The sequence below is a fragment of the Cnephaeus nilssonii genome, assembly GCF_951640355.1.
Source record: "Cnephaeus nilssonii genome assembly, chromosome: 12".
Classification (NCBI taxonomy): domain Eukaryota; kingdom Metazoa; phylum Chordata; class Mammalia; order Chiroptera; family Vespertilionidae; genus Cnephaeus; species Cnephaeus nilssonii.
In genome coordinates this window covers 80,535,391-80,553,634 of record NC_137083.1, presented here as the reverse complement: position 1 = coordinate 80,553,634, position 18,244 = coordinate 80,535,391, and positions in this window count along the sequence as shown.

The window sequence follows — 18,244 nt, the reverse complement described above, 5'->3', positions numbered from 1 at the left end:
GTCAGTGTGACCATTTAAATGTCTTAGAAATTGAAGTTTTACAAAAATGAGTGCTTATAAGCACTGGAATGTGTTTTTCTAAAAAATCTGAAATACCATCATGTCTAAAACTTAAGGTCCCTGCAGGCCCAAAGGTACTTCCATTTCCATGTAGAAAGGGCAGTAATTCTGGTGGGACACTGACGGGAGGCAGAAGCCACGTTTTCTCTCTTCGTGGTGGGGTTCCTGGTAGGCCAGCTTCCCGCACTCTGACAGGCAGCCTCGATCGTGGGGTGATGTGCTACCCGCCCGAGTACCTAGATGTGTGTGCTTCCCCTGGCCTCCCACAGAAGGCCCGGCGCACTGAGTGTGGTCCGGGCAGCTCAGCACGCGCTCAGGACGGGACGGGACGGGACGGGACGGGACGTTAGCAGCCGGTGAAGGCACCGGCAGGACAGGCAGTGCTTTACGCTTTCTGACCACAGGAAGAGACACATTTTACATGTGAGTCAGCGCGTGCACACACACACATGCACACACTTCTGTCCATATAAACAAACATTTAGCCAGTAGGGCCTCCTTTCATGTGTGGGATGTATGCTGGCGTTTTCTATTCCGTTTGGTTATTTTTTTTTAACATAAACCACTAAGTCATTACCTGGCCTGTATTAATGGATGGTAAACTTTAGTTTGAAAGACATGACGTTGAGGGCTGTGAAAATTGTTCATCAGGTGAAATGTGTTATTCCAAATACCTGAGGCATAAGTCCTGGGCATGCAGAGTCCTTGTTGCCCGCGAAAGTGTAATTAAATTAAAATCAGTCCAAATCACTGAACCGCAAACAAATGTATTATAACATTTCAAAACTAGGTGACTGATCCATATGTCTCGAGCGGGAGAGCTGGGAGCTAGTTTTTGAGAGAAGTGACTTAACCTCCGGTTGTGTGTAACTCAATTAGGAAGGTGTCTTTCAAGTTCAAATGTAACCAAATAGGAAATCCAGACGGAGCCGCTCCTCTTGGACAGGACTTGGTGTCTCACTGCTGAGCCCTCCCAAGCGGAGGCCCAGCCGCCAGGCCAGCAGGACGCCGGGCCGCGGGAGCAGGGCCTCCAGTGTCCACCCCGGGGCAGAGAGCCGGGCTGGGAGTGAGGCCGAGGCGGGTGGTCACTGCGCTTTGTATGTCTTCCTTTGAGACGGGATGCGGGGCAGCGGCTGCCATCACAGTGTCGTGGCAGCCCCTGGAAATCGCACATTTTTTGTATCAGCAGATGGTGGGTTTGGACAGTCACCTGACAGCTCCTCGTGAGATGCCCATGTCCGGCGCTTCCCCCGTGGCCCTCGGCCTCCCGGCGCCCACAGCCGCCCCCCTCCTCTCACTGTCCTTACTGTGGCTGTGGAGGCGAAGCGGTCGGCGGGGCGAGTGCTGCTGCCGTTTACAGGGACGCCGTGGCCTCGGTCTCCCCGAGCGCAGGCCCAGGCCCCACTGCCTCACCGCCTCCCATCGCAGGTCCAGCATTTTCAAGGGGCAGGTAACGGACCTTCCACCGCAAACACCAGCCAGTGCTCACAGCCGCTGGCCTCAGTCACCGGGTGCCGAGGGATGGGGAAGTGGCAGCAGCCGCCTCCGTGTGCTCGGCTCACCTCAGCCAAGGCACTGGGTTCCAGAATGAGTGCCGCCCATGCCAGGGGACAGGAAGCTGGGTTCTAAAGTGACACTGATGTTATGTATGTCGCTTGCAAAAGGGGCCTCCTGAGAGATGGAAAAAATGGCGGCGGAATAGACAGACGTGTCCCGAGCCTTGTCCCAGAGCAGATAGAAGGAACAGCTGAGGGTCGCACGGGGAGTGTTTGTTGGTGAGTTGAGGGACAGCTACACTCCAGGAGAAGGTGGGGATGGGGCTGGATGGGGCTCCCTGACCGGGCAGCCCCCACTGCTGCTGGGTCCCCTCCCGGAGGGACCGGCTCGGACGCGGAGACCACGCCATCTTGAAGGGGAAAGTGGATGTTATCGGAAGCCTGAAAGTCTACAACTGCGGCACCCTCCGAACAGCTGCGGACCCCAGAGCACCGGTCCCGAGTGCCGCAAACACGCGGCTTCAGAGGAGCTCTGCCCTCCACCACGGAGCGGTCAGATTTCGCCTGGGATGAGGTGAGGTCTCTGGTCCCGGCAGGAGAGAAATGTGTGCGCACTGCGGGGGCTGGAGGACCGGGGAAGTCTGTGCCTAGAATAACCCCTGGCTGTTGGGGCTGGCATGATCCGTGCATGGGAAAGGGGGTCTTCACAGCTACTAACAGAAGGGGTCTCTAAAAAGCAACCCATTTTGATCTGATGCAAAAAGACAGCCTAAAAATTTTAAAAGTGTGCCGGCTGCTTAGACCCAAGGGGGAAAAAGACTGCACAGACGTGCACGCAGCCCCGGAGTTTGCACACTTATGCTGGCTCTTTTTTTTTCTTCTTTTTCCTCTTTAAATCCTTGCTTCTGATTACTGAGACTGCAGGGGAAAGTTATTTTTCTGGAACCTGGGGATCAGAGTGGGGAATAACCATCAGAGAACCAGCTCTGGGGCAACCCACTCCCACAAACCGGTACTGAGTGCCACAGGGAAAGCAGGAGCTAAGCCAGTGATGGGCAACCTTTTGAGCTTGGTGTGTCAAACTTCGCCAAAAAACTGAGCATAACTTGGGTAGTGTGTCACTTTGAGGAAAAAACATTATTTCGCAAATGTTTCATCCTCGACATGCGGCCGCCTCAGCGGCCGCGTGTCAGTGCTGACACGCTTGTCATAGGTTCGCCATCACTGAGCTAAGCACTGGCTAGAGAGGACCTATAGACCTGGAGGTCAATCCGGAAACACTGCCACCCAGGGGTTGAATCACAAATTGACTCTTGTGTAAACACAAATAAAGGAATACAAGAAATTAAGACACCGCCTGCTTAAAAATCAGGACTGGCTTGCAACCCTGAGGAGCAGTGGAACGCAGGGAACTGCAATACTGTCCTGACTAGGAAACAGGCGTACCAAACAGAACAATAGAGGAAGTGAATGACCTTCACTACTGCACATTTTTATTTTTGTTTTTTTTCATCTTTTACTTAAGAAACTATTTTTTTCTTTTTTCCTCACTTGATTTTACCTTTTTAATTATTACATTTTTATTTTCAATCAGTATTATTACTACTACTATTTTACCTTTTTAAAGTGTCATTTTATTTTCTCTTTATTTTACTTTGCGATTAGTGTTCTACATACTATTTTCATCTTTCCTTTAGTAACATTTTACTCTATCTCAAGTTTACCTTTATGCAATCACTCTCTTCCTAACTTTCCCCCTTTTGTTGTCCTGTTTCTCTTACCCTTTTCCTGCTTTAGATTTTCCCTATTCTTTCTTTTTACCCCCTGTTAAAATTTCACCCTACTTATATATCTAATTTCCAATCCCCTGCTCCAAGTCCATACACACCTCTCTCTTCTCTGTCTTCACTATCCAAAAAATTGTTTTTCTCTCTCTTCTCTGTCTTCACTATCCAAAAAATTGTTTTTTCTCTCTGTCCTTTTGTTGTTGTTTGCTTGATTGTTGATTATATTGATTTTTTATGCTTGTATGTGAGATTGTTTTGCTTATTCTTTTTATTTGTTTTGTTTTTGTTTGTTTCTTGCTTCTGTTTTCCCTCGCCTGGCTTGATATTAGTTGTTGTCTGTAGTTTGTATTCATCTCCAGGTACTTGTTGCTGGCATTTGTTGGGATTAGTGGCTGTTCTATTGGAGTTTTCTCCCCATATATATAGTTTGTTCCCCTCTTCCTTCTTATTCTCTTTCTTTTCTCTCTTACTTTTTTTTTCCCTTCTCACAATTTCATTTTTGTACTCCTTTTTTCTCTCTCTTCTTCTTTCTCTCTTATCCTCTAATTTGCCTTTCTCTGGTGGTCACCTTTATTTGGGGTTATTAATATCGTGAATACATTTCTGTTCAGTACCTTGTGCGTTGTACCTGGTTCTGTTGTGTTTTGTGCCTTTAAACCAACGCAGGAGAGAGAGAACTACATAACCAGACACCCGGAGAAGAGAGACCATGGAGAGACAAAGAAACAGCCCGCATATGAAAAAAAAGCAGGCATCACCAGAAAATGAAGTAAACGAAATGGAGTCAAGCAATCTGTCAGAGAAAGAATTCAGAGAAATGGTCATAAGGTGGCTGAAAAGAATGGAAGACAAATTCGACAATATGTGTAAGAACCAAGAGGAAATGAAGAAGAACCAAGAAGAAATAAAAAATGGCATTGCTGCTGTAAAGAACTCAATAGAAAGCATCAAGAGTGGACTAGAAGAAGCACCGCATCAGTGAGATAGAAGACAAGGTGGGAAAAAATATCCAAGTAGAGCAGCTTCTAGAAAAAAAATTTAAAAAGCAGGAGGAGAGCCTAAGGGAACTTTGGGACAACATGAAACAGAACAACATCCGCATAATAGGGGTTCCAGAAGGAGAGGAAACTGAGCAAGGAATAGAAAACCTGTTTGAAGAAATAATGACAGAAAACTTCCCTGATATAGGAAAGAAAAAATCCACACAAATCTAAGAAGCTCACAGAGTCCCAAGCAAAATGAACCCCAAAAGACCAATGCCAAGGCACATTATAATTAAATTGGCAAACACCAATGACAAAGTAAGAATCTTAAAAGCGGCCAGAGAGAGACAGAAAGTTACCTACAAAAGAACCCCCATCAGACTAGCAACTGATTTCTCAACAGAAACACATCAGGCCAGAAGGGAATGGAATGAAATATACAAAGTCATGCAAAGGAAGGGTCTGAATCCAAGAATACTGTACCCAGCAAGGCTATCAATCAAAATTGAAGGTGAGGAGAAACCAAGATGGCGGCATAGGTAAGCACCTAAACTGCTGCCTCGCACAACAATTTCAAAACTACAACTAAAAGAATGGACATCATCCAGAACCACAGGAAAGCTGGCTGAGTGGAAATTCTACAACTATAAGGAAAGAGAAAAGCTCACGGAGAATCAGAGGAGCTGCAAAGGGCTGAGGTACGGAGACACGCACACAGAGGAAGGGTGGCTGAGTGCCTGGCTGGCTTTCTCTGGCGGCAAGGAGAAGGAAGCTCCTGACTGCACTGAACCCCAGTTCCGACTGCACTGAACCCCAGTTCCGGGTGAGACCCTGTGGACCCAGGCTCATATGGGGGGAGTCTGGACTGTCAGGTAGAGAGAAAAGTACACGGAGACTCAGGGGAGCCGCGGAGGGCAGGGGTCTGGAGGTGCGCGTGCGAGTGTGTGCAGAGAGGACTGACTGCTGAGGTTGCTGCTGGCTTTCTCTAGCGGGAGGGAGTTGGAAGCTCCTGACTGCACTGAACCCCAGTTCCGGGTGAGCCCCTGGGGACTCAGGCTCTTACGGGGGGAATCTGGACTCTCAGGCGGAAACTCAGGGGAGCCGCAAAAGGCAGAGGTCTGGAGGCATGCGAGCAAGTGCGTGCAGAGAGGACTGACTGCTGAGTGTGCCGCTGGCTTTCTCTAGCTGGAGGGAATCAGAAGCTCCCGACTGTGCTGAACTCCAGTTCCGGGCAAGAATCTGGGAATCCAGATTCATTGGGGGAGAAACTGGACTGTCTGGCAGTGGGCAAAACTTGAGGGCAGCTTTCTCTCAGACGTGCTTGCAGTGATTACTGAGGGACACTGAGACCCAGGGGCCTCACAGGGCAAGGCTGACGGGAAGCCAAGACTATCTGCTCAGCCCTGAGACTCCACCCCATCCAAGCTGAGCACAGAGGCTTTTGCAATTTGGCAAGTCTTGTCTCATAAGGCTGTCTCCAGCACAGAAGTTCTCCCGGCATAGACACAGCTGATCCTCACAGCCAACTGGCCTGGAGGTCAATTTCTCCCAGTGATACCAACAACAATCAAGACTTAACTACAACAAGGCTATACACACAGTCCACAAAGGGGTGCACCAAGAGTATCCACCTCAGGTAACTGGGAAGGCCGAGCCACTGGGCCATATAGGACACCTAGCACACAAAGCTACCCTACCAACTCAGGGAAGCAGCGGAAATGTGGAGACAAAGAAACAGATCACAAACGAAAGAAATGGAGGAAAGCAAATGACTGGATATAGAATTCAAAACCACGGTTATAAGGTTTTTCAAGAATTTTCTAGAAAAGGCCGATAAATTTAGCCAGACCCTCGAGGATATGAAAAAGGACCAACTAGAAATTAAATATACACTGACTGAAATAAAAAATATACAGAGACCCAACAGCAGACTAGAGGAATGCAAGAATCAAGTCAAAGATTTGAAATACAAAGAAGCAAAAAACTCTCAACCAGAAAAGCAAAAAGAAAAAAGAATCCAAAAATTTGAAGAGAGTGTAAGAAGCCTCTGGGACAACTTCAAGCGTACCAACATCAGAATTATTGGGGTGCCAGAAGAAGAAGAGAGAGAAAGATACTGAAAACCTATTTGAAGAAATAATGACCAAAAACTTCCCCCACCTGGTGAAAGAAATAGACTTACAAGTCCAGGAAGCGCACAGAACCCCAAACAAAAGGAATCCAAAGAGGACCACACCAAAACACATCATAATTAAAATGCCAAGAGCAAAAGACAAAGAGAGAATATTAAAAGCAGCAAGAGAAAAACAGTTAATTACCTACAAGGGAGCACCCATACAATTGTCAGCTGACTTCTCAACAGAAACTATGCAGGCCAGATGGGAGTGGCAAGAAATATTCAAATTGATGAATAGCAAGAACCTACAAGTAAGATGACTCTACCCAGCAAAGTTATTCAGAATTGAAGATCAGATAAAGAGCTTCACAGATAAGAAAAGGCTAAAGGAGTTCATCACCACCAAACCAGTATTATATGAAATGCTGAAAGGTATTCTTTAAGAAGAGGAAGAAGAAGAAAAAAGTAAAGATACAAATTATGAACAACAAATACATATCTATCAACAAGTGAATCTAAAAATCAAGTGAATTAAAAATCTGAGGAACAGAATAAACTGGTGAATATAATAGAATCAGAGGCATAGAAAGGGAGTGGACTGATAATTCTCAGGGGGGAAGGGGTGTGGGGGGTGCGGGAAGAGAGTGGACAAAAATCATACACCTATGGATGAGGACAGTGGGGGGGAGGTAAGGGCAGAGGGTGGGGTGGGAACCAGGTGGAGGGGAGCTATGGGGGGGAAAGGAGAAACAATTGTAATAACCTGAACAATAAAGATTTATTAAATTTAAAATAAATAAAAATAAAAAATAAATAAAACCAGAAAAAAAATTGAAGGTGAAATCAGGAGCTTCACAGACAAAAAAGGACTAAGGGAATTTATTACCACCAAACCAGCATTGCAAGAAATGCTAAAGCATCTGCTGTAAAAAAAAGAAATAGGAAGCGAAGAAGGAACACAGGGATAAAGAATAAAAATGGCGACAAATAAGTACCTATCAATAATAACTTTAAATGTAAATGGATTAAATGCCCCAATCAAAAGACATAGGGTAACGGACTGGATAAGAAAACAGGACCCATATATCTGCTGTCTACAAGAAACCCACCTCAGAAAAAAAGATGCACACAGACTGAGGGTGAAGGGATGGAAAAAGGTTTTTCAGGTGAATGGAAATGAAAAAAAAAGCTGGGGTAGCAATACTTATATCTGACAAATTAGATCTCAAAGTGAAGGCCATAACAAGAGATAAGGAAGGCCACTTCATAATACTAAAGGAAGCAATCCAACAAGAAGAAATAACTCTGGTAAACCTATATGCACCCAATACAGGAGCACCCAAATACATAAAAAAATTCCTGGAGGATATCAAGGGAGGGATTGACAGCAATACAATCATAGTAGGAGACTAACACCCCACTATCACCATTGGACAAATCCTCTAAACAAAAAATCAGCAAAGAAACATCAATCCTAAATGACTCACTAGACCAGATGGAATTAGTTGACATCCTCAGAATATTTCACCCCAAAGCCACAGAATATACATTCTTCTCAAGTACACATGGGTCATTTTCAAAGATAGACCATATGTTGGGTCATAGGCAAAGTCTCTTCAAATTCAAGAAGATAGAAATCATATCAAGCATCTTCTCAGATCACAGTGGTATAAAACTGGAAATCAACTACAATAAAAACAATAAAAAAATCAAACACATGGAGACTAAACAGTATGCTATTATTCAATGACTGGGTTACCAGGAGATCAAAGAAGAAATAAAAAACATCATGGCAACAAATGACAATGAAAACACAACAATCCAAAATCTATGGGACACAGTGAAAGCAGTCTTGAGAGGGAAGTTCATAGCTCTACAAGCCTACTGCAAAAATCAAGAAACAATGGTAATAAACTACCTAACCCTACAACTCAAAGAGTTAGAAAGAGAGCAACAAGAAAAGCCCAGTGTAAGCAGAAGGAAGGAAATAATAAAGATCAGAGCAGAGATAAACGACATTGAGACCAAAAAAACAATACAAAAGATTAACAAAACTAAGAGCTGGTTCTTTGAAAGGATAAACAAGATTGATGAACCTCTAGCCAGGCTCACCAAGAAGCAAAGAGAGAGGACCCAAATAAACAAAATCAGAAATGAAAGAGGTGAAATAACAACAGACCCCACCGAAATACAAAGGATTGTTAAAAAATACTATGAACAACTCTATTCCAAAAAAACTGGACAACCTGGAGAAAATGGACATATTCCTAGAAAAATATAACCTTCCAAAACTCAATCAGGAAGAATCTAAACATCTCAATAGGCCAATAACTATGGAAGAAATTGAAGCAGTCATCAAAAAGCTTCCAGCAAACAAAAGCCCAGGGCCAGACGGCTTCACAGGAGAGTTTTACCAAACATTCAAGGAAGAACTAAAACCTATCCTCCTCAGACTATTCCAAAAAATTCAAGAGGATGGAACACTTCCAAGCTCCTTCTATGAAGCCAGCATCACCTTAATACCAAAAGCAGATAAAGACAACACAATGAAAGAGAATTACAGGCCAATATCCCTCATGAACATAGATGCCAAAATCCTCAACAAAATTCTAGCAAATCGGATCCAGCAGTACATCAGAAAGATCATACACCATGACCAAGTAGGATTTATCCCAGGGATGCAAGGATGGTACAATATCCGCAAATCAATAAACGTGATACATCACATAAACAAATTGAGAGATAAAAATCACATAGTCATGGGGTCATGTGAGCGATCCGGAGCGTAGCCTGGGTTTTGGGACACCTGAGCGATTCTGGAAATAGCCGAGCGCAATTGGGCCAGACGACCAATCCCGAGATTGGGCTCAGCTAGGCTCACCTGAGCTTAGACGTTCCCGAGTGATCCCAGAAATGGCTGAGCTTAATCGGGTCAGATGAGTGACCCTGAGGCCGGGTTCGGCTGAGCTTAGAGACACCGAGCGATTCAGGAACTGGCCAAGAGAGCTCCAGTAGGACTGGCGACGAGGCTGCCCCCCGAGACCGCGGGGGTTTCTGGAAAGAACTGAGCGTCCTCGGTCCCAAATGAGGCCCTAGGAGTTCAGAACGAGAGACGGCCAACCAGCTTCTGGAAATTGCCTAAGAATGGACTGCTCCAGAGTGGGTGATGGGGCCCCGAGTTCAGGAAACAGGAGCTGCCGGAGACGGAAAGAAGCTACTACAGAAAGCTGTGATCTGAAGATCCGGGGTTTAGAGGCGTTTCCATGGCAACCCAGAGCGTCTGGAAGCAGCTGAACCAACTCCGGCCCAGCTTGCGCGAGAACACGCCCAACACGAGACCAAATGCAGACAACTGTTTTCTGGAAGTGGCCGAAGACACTCAGAAACGGGGGCGTGGCCAAAGGTTTTTGACCCTGAGTAGAACTCAGTAAGTAACTGACGCATTTGGCAGAGCTGGGTTTGGGTGGAGATGGGGTAATTTTAGGGCACAGCCCAAGCGAGTATAAAAAGGACACAGAGCCCTAGCTGGTTTGGCTCAGTGGATAGAGCTTTGGCCTGCGACAGAAGGTTCCCAGGTTCGACTGCAGTCAAGGGCACATACCCAGGTTGTGGGCTGCATCTCCAGTGTTGGGGGTGTGCATGAGGCAGCCAATCAATGGTTCTCTCTCATCATTGATGTTTCTCTCTCTCCCTTCCTCTCTGAAATCAATAAAAAAAATATTTTTAAAAAGGAAAAAAAAATCACATAGTCATATCAATTGATGCAGAAAAAGCATTTGACAAAATCCAACACCCTTTCTTGATAAAAACTCTCAGCAAGGTGGGAATAGAAGGATCATACCTCAACATCATAAAAGCCATAAATGACAAACCCACAGCCAACATCATACTCAATGGGCAAAAACTAAAACCATTTCCCCTAAGAACAGGAACAAGACAGGGATGCCCACTCTCACCACTCCTGTTTGACATAGTACTGGAAGTATTAGCCATTGCAATTAGACAAGAAGAAGAAATAAAAGACATCCAAATTGGAAAAGAAGTAAAGCTGTCCTTATTTGCAGATTTGTACATAAAAAACCCGAAAGACTCCATCCAAAAACTAATAGACTTAATAAATGAATTCGGCAATGTAGCAGGATACAAAATTAACGCCAAGAAATCTATGGCATTTCTATACACCAACAGTGAACTTACAGAAAGAGAGACTATAAAAGCAATCCCATTTACCATCGCACGAAAAAAATTAAGATACTTAGGAATAAACTTAACTAAGGAGGTAAAAGACCTATATGTGGAAAACTACAGGACACTGAAAAAAGAGATAGAAGAAGACGTAAACAGATGGAAGAACATACCATGTTCATGGATTGGTAGAATCAACATCATTAAAATGTCCATACTACCCAAAGCAATCTATAGATTTAATGCACTCCCCATTAAAATACCAACGGCATATTTCACAGACCGAGAAAGAACTCTCCAAAAATTCATCTGGAATAAAAAAAGACCCTGAATAGCCACAGCAATCCTGAGAAAGAAGAATAAAGTAGGTGGGATCTCAATACCAGATTTCAATCTGTATTACAAAGCCACTGTTCTCAAAACAGCCTGGTACTGGCACAAGAACAGACATATAGACCAATGGAATAGAATAGAGAATCCAGCCGAAACCGGTTTGGCTCAGTGGATAGAGCGTCGGTCTGTGGACTGAAAGGTCCCAGGTTCAATTCCGGTCAAGGGCATGTACATTGGTTGCGGGCACGTCCCCAGTGGGGGATGTGCAGGAGGCAGCTGGTCGATGTTTCTCTCTCATCGATGTTTCTAGCTTTCTATCCCTCTCCCTTCCTCTCTGTAAAAAATCAATAAAATATATTAAAAAAAAAAAAGAATAGAGAATCCAGATATCAACCCAAACAACTATGCTCAATTAATATTTGACAAAGGAGGCATGAACATACAATGGAATAAAGACAGTCTCTTCAATAAATGGTGTTGGGAAAATTGGACAGATACATGCAAAAAAATGAAACTAGACCACCAACTTACACCATGCACAAAAATAAACTCAAAATGGATACAGGACTTAAACATAAACTCAAAATGGATACAGGACTTAAACCATAAAAATACTAGAGGAATCCACAGGCAGAGAAATCTCAGACATATGCCGAAGCAATTTCTTCACCGATACCGCTCCTAGGGCAATGGAAGCTAAAGAGAAAATAAACAAATGGGACTACATCAAAATAAAAGCTTTTTTACAGCAAAAGAAACCATCAACAAAACAACAATAAAGCCCACTGCATGGGAGAACATATTTGCAAATTTTATCACTGATAAAGGTTTAATCTCCAACATCTACAGGGAACTTCTTCAACTTAATAAAAGGAAGATAAATGATCCAATAAAAAAAATGGGCAACGGACCTAAATAGAATCTTTTCGAAAGAAGACAGAAGGAAGGCCAAGAGACATATGAAAACATGCTCAAAGTCACTAATCATCCGAGAGATGCAAATCAAAATGACAATGTACCGTTTCACACCTGTCAGAATGGCTATCATCAACAAATCAACAAATGACAAGTGCCGCCGAGGATGCGGAGAAAAAGGAACCCTCGTGCACTGCTGGTGGGAATGCAGACTGGTGCAGCCACTGTGGAGAACAGTATGGAGTTTCATCAAAAAACTAAAAATGGAGCTCCCATTTGACTCAGTAATCCCACTTCTAGGAATATATCCCAAGAAGCTAGAAACACCAATCAGAAAGGATATATGCACCCCTGTGTTCATAGCAGCACAATTCACCATAGCTCAGATTTGGAAACAGCCTAAATGCCCATCAGCAGATGAGTGGATTAGAAAACTATGGTACATCTACACAATGGAATACTATGCTGCCATAAAAAAGAAGGAATTCTTACCATTTGCCGCAGCATGGATGGACCTGGAGAGCATTATGTTAAGTGAAATAAGTCAGGCAATGAAAGAAAAATACCACATGATCTCACTCATTTAGGGAAAATAAAGAACATTGTAACCTGATGAATAAAAAGATAGATACAGAGGCAGTAAAGCACCGAACAGACTGTCAGATTGCAGCAGGAAGGCTGGGGAGTGGTGGGGAGGGAGGGAAATAGATCAACCAAAGGACTTGAATGCATGCATATAAGCACACCAATGGACACAAGACGGGGTGGGGGGTGGGATAAGGGCATGTAACAGGGGGTAGGGGAGGCTGGGGGAGGTCAATGGGGGAAAAAAGGAGATATATGTACTAATATATGTAATACTTTAAACAATAAAACAATATTAAAAAACAAGGGACCTCCTCCTTTAAAATAGTGATAACAAGAACACTCCCAGCAGCAGCCGCTCGGTGCTCCTGACGCCAGGCTTTGCGTTAGCGTTTATTTGTGTGAATGTGTATTTACAGATGTCATTTATTTAATTCCCCATGTTGACCCTGTGAGTTGCGTACTATTAGTAACAGTCTTATTCCCACTTTGTAGGAGGGGAAGCTAAAGCACAGAGAGGTTAAGTAACCTGCCCAGGGGCCCACAGGCTTCAGAATACAAATCCCTGGCTGGCTCCCGAGTCCCGCCCTTAAACCACTATAGACACCGCCTCTCAAAGATGTCTTCCTCCCACTGACAGCCGAGGAGCCTCCCCTCCCCGGCCCTGGATGACAGAGCCCCTTCTACCTCCAAACAGCTTCACTCCTCTAAACCAAAAAGGTGTGACCTGTCACCTCTGTCTTGATGGGGACAGTAAACCAGGTAGAGAACACGTGTGAGATATTGGGGCCTTAAGAACACGACTTGATTGCCTTGAAAGGAATTGTGAGAAATGCTCACCGTCTGAATTCAAGTAACGGACTCGGAGACCGAAGTATGGCAAAAATGAGACTTTTAATAAGTTCTCAAGAGCGGGTGTCCATCCAGTTGTACAGGCACACCTGGGGCAGCGAACACAGCCTGTTTATTCAGTCCCTCCTCCAGGTCCTCATTGGCTGAGTACTATGGGGTCACTTGTTTCCTCATACATGGCCTAGGTCAGTGATGGCGAACCTATGACACGTGTGTCAGCACTGACACATGTAGCCATTTCTGATGACACGCGGCCGCTGAGGTGGCCGCATGCCGAGGATGAAACATTTGCTGCTCCTGAGGATGAAACATTTGCGACTAGAGTCTTGGAGTTAGACTCTAACTCCAAGACTCTAGTCGCAAATGTTTCACCCTCCCCTATTAGGCACTCTGTGCCCGAGGTCTGTAGGCCAAAACAACAGAAGTCCAGCACAGAGCGTCTAGTTCTGGGACTTCCAGTTAAGCCGGGATCTTTGCCCTCACTTCCGCCGGCAGAGGGAGCAGCGGAACGCAGCGGGGGACGCATCTCTGGGGGCCCTGCCATTACCAGTAACCAAATAACAGTTAACCACAGCAACCATTATCTACTGTTCTGGGGTGTCATGGATTTCTAATCCATCATTACTGAGATAAGTGAGGGGGAGGCTGGGAGAGGTGAGGGTTTGTGGAGTGCTATGGGTGCCGTTTCCCGCCATTAGAAATAGCGGCAGCCATTTTAATTCACATAAGGAACACCATCTTGCTCCATAGTGCAGACTCCATTTCACCACTATTACTGTTGTGCATCCTTATTAACCCCTATTTCTGCTTATTAACCCTGCCCTTTTCTAAAATACAGTTATACGCACCATTTTGTGGTTAGTTAGGTTAGTTAACCCCTAATTGCCTGCAGGCCTAACAAGCTATCTATAATTCTATCTTCTGTCACTGCACCCCTGATGGAGAACCCAAAAAATAAAAAAACTAAGGTTAAGTAAAGGAAGTGGTAGTAACAGTGGCCGACCCTTTCAAGAGACATGGACCGAGATGTATGGCTTTATAGAAAAAAATGGCAGATCATTTTGCATTCTATGTACTGAAACGGTAGTAAGCAGAACGTGGATTATAAATAGACATTTTGAAACTAATCATTCCCAGCTCTTGGAAAAAAGTGAGGATGAAAGGAAGGAATACATTTCCAGGCAGCTACACCTTTATAAGAGCCAATCTAATTCCATCCTTAAATTTATGAAAGGCTCTACAAATTTAACATCTGCAAGTTTGAGCATTGTTCACTCTATAGCTCAGCATGGAAAAGCGCTCAGTGAGGGAGAATTTATTAAAGCAACGCTCCTAAGATGTGCACCAATTCTATTTCACGATATGCAGAATAAAGATGCAATTATTAAGAGAATATCTGAGTTACCACTCAGTAGAAATATCATAAAAGACCGAATAATGAGACTGAACACAAACGTACAACATCAATTAAAGAGAGACATAAGGAAGTGTAAATATTTTTCGATCTTTCTTGATGAAACTACTGATGTCACATCACATGCTCAGTTGGCCATTATTGGTCGATATTCTGATGGTCTCACAATGAGAGAAGAGTTGATAAAGTTAGTATCAGTGCCAACAAGTAAATCAGGAAGCAAAATATGTAAGGTTGTTATACAAACATTTCATGACCTAAGCATTGATATCTCTAAAGGTGTGTCAGTGACGACAGATGGGGCACCAAATATGGTGGGGGAAAAAGTCGGATTTGTCAAATTGTTTACAGAAGCTATTGGACATCCGATTGTGCCTTTTCATTGTATTATCCATCAGGAGGCTTTATGTGCCAAGGCAGGATTCACCGACTTAAACGACTTAACCCTTTGCACTCGCTTGCTTTTTTCTCGATTCCTTTATTCTAATGCTGTGTCGAGTCACATTCGACATCCGAGTGCAAAAGGTTAATGTCAGTTGTTACAAAAATAGTTAATTTAGCTGCTTGCCCCTTCACAAGCGAGAATTTTTGGCACTTTTACTGGAGGTTGATTCCACCTACAGTGGACTGCTGATGTACAATAATGTAAGATGGCTGAGCTGAGGCAAAGTTCTTGAGCGCTTTGTGGAGTGCTTTGAAGAAATTAAGGTATTTCTTGACGATAAGGATCTGGGAAACTTTCCTCAGCTTAATGATGGTAAGTGGGTCAACACCCTGATGTTTTTTACAGATCTCTCTGTTCATATTAATGAACTGAACTTAAAGTTACAAGGTTTTGGCAAAAGTATTGACGTTATGTTTGGATACATAAAAGCATTTGAAAGTAAAGTTAAAATTTTCAAGCGAGATGTAGAAACTAAAACTTATAAGTATTTTCCTCGAGTAACAAAGTATTTTGAGAAGGCCATTGCAGCTGTACAAAATGAAATGGAACTCTTGCATATGAAGTACCAGCATGTTTTAGACTCGTTACTTGACCAGTTTAGTGATAGATTTAGTCAATTTAGAAGTCTAGAACAGACCATGAAAATAATTAAGTATCCTGATGTAGTAGTCTACAGTAGTTTGGAATTAAATGGTTTCCAATGGATGCAAATTGATGATTTGGAGATGCAACTTGCAGAATTTCAAGACAGTATCTGGGCTCAGGTGTTTGTCGACTTGAGGTCAAAGCTTGAGAATCTGGAAAGGTGCCACTTGGAGAATCAAGAGGAGTGCCACTACGAACAGGAAATTTGGAGTGCCTGGAACTGACTAACAGACACTTTTAGCACCCAGAAAAATATAGCAATGGCTTTACTCACAATTTTTCCCTCTACATACTTTTGTGAGGCCTTATTCTCAGCGTTAAATAATATCAAACCCAACAAAAGAAACAGATTGACAGATGAAGTTAGTAGCGCTTGCTTGGGCCTGAAGTGTACAAAATACCAACCTTCAATTGAAGATTTAGCCAATGAAATTCAGCAACAAAAAAGTCACTAATAGGCAGGTTAGTTAAAGAATTCCCCCTCCCCCTCACTTATCTTAGTTCACGGCACCCCACACAAGCTAAATAATATCAAGACCAACAAAAGAAACCGACTGACGGATGAACAAAGAAGTCACTAAGCAGGTAAGTTAAATATTTAGTTTTTGGTTTACTAAATACAATTATATATAACAATTATACATTCATGTTATTTAAACTATATCGTGAAATAATGTTTTTTCCTCAAAGTGACACACTACCCGAGTTATGCTCAGTTTTTTGGCGAAGTTTGACACACCAAGCTCAAAAGGTTGCCCATCACTGGCCTAGGTCTTGCTGTCTCCCATTGGGCCATTTAAAAAAATTGTGCTGAGGCCTTTCCTAGTTGCCCCCACCTCCCCCTGTCTAGTTGAGGCAGGTACCCGGGGGTTTCCACCATGATGCTGGCTGGCTACAGTTCTTTGTTCCTATATCCGCTTCCCTCCTGCCTACATTCTGTTTGCCCTGGGGAAATTCAGCAACCGTTTCCATCTAAAGTCCACACGCTGGAGATGGGTCATGGAAGCCCATTTCCTACAGGAGGAGGCGGTTTGGGGGAGTTCTCTCTGGCTCCCGGTTCAGCGCACAGGCCCAGGTCTCGTTTCCTCGTTCCTCCCCCCTGTGCACAGCGGCTGTGCAGAACCTGGACTGTGAGGAGGACAGGAGAGTGGCCACAGCCACCGCACTCAACTCCCAGGCCAGAAATGGGACGCGGGAGGCTGGCGTGTCGGCAGCATTTTACACGGACACCCGCTCGGCGTGGCTGATGCGTCTGAGCACAGGCGCCCGATGAGTGTCAGCTGTTACTTGAAAAGTTTATTTAAATATTTTAATTTCTCAGCCTTTCCGAGACAGCGTCGTAGTCAGCTGTAGCAGCTCCTATAAAGGACTGCTGCCCTTTGAACTTCTAACCGTGGGCTGCACAGAAACAGCTGAAGCCTTTAAAAGCCTTAGGGTCGTGCAGCGTGGACTTGGGTGTGCAGAGCATGGCTTTATAAAACCCCGCAGTGTGGACAGTAAATATTTGTTGGGTGTGTCGTCAATATTTTCCTGGTTATTTTTTAGCTTTATTTTTATTGTTGACACTATTACAGGAGTTCCCATTCCCGCCCTTTGTTTTTGCCTGTAAGGAAATTTAACAACTTGAAGCCGTCAAAATCTGAAATTTCCCATGAATACTTACGGAGCCCTCCCTACTCCAAGTTAGGAAGAATCCTGTCTGTTTCCTCCCTCACTAGTTTGATGGAGACGAACACACACCCATGAGGTCGCTCTCAAGCGCAAGTCACTGGTGCTCAGGGTCCTCTCAGGCCGGGCGGCCCCGCCTGTTCTGCCCACGGGTCTGTCTGTCTGCCTGTCTGCCTGTCTGTCTGCCTGCACCATCGTGCTGTCAAAAGGCTCACACACAGTCCCACGTTTCGCCTCCCTCACCGTCCGTCACCTGGTGGCCACCGCGGAAGCAGAGCCAGTGCCAGAGCCCCGAGGACCTGGGCAGGGGGTCCCGGGGCTGGGGTCCGGGGCTGGGGGTCTGGGGCTGGGGGTCCCGGGCTGGGGGTCCCGGGGCTGGGGGTCCCGGGCTGGGGGTCCCGGGGCTGGGGGTCCGGGGCTGGGGGTCCCGGGCTCTGCCGGAGGAAGAACTGGCCCCGCCGGGCGCACCGGGCAGGCGGGCGTCCGGGGAGAAGCCGCGGCGTCGCCCTCACTGCCAGGCGCTCGGTCAGAGAAGCGGGGACGCCGCCCTGAGGCCCGGGCTCAGCCTGGACGCGCAGGGGCCCCCACGGAAGCCGCGGTCACCGCCCCGGGAGGGACACGGAGCCTCTGGCCCTGAGTCTGCACCGTCGCGTGGCACCAACAGGAACCCCGTTTTGTGACCGTCTGGTGGGAAGCCAGTCTGGGCTGGTGTGAAGCTGTCGGGGGGCGGCGCCCCTTCGGCCGGAGCACCTGCGGGCGA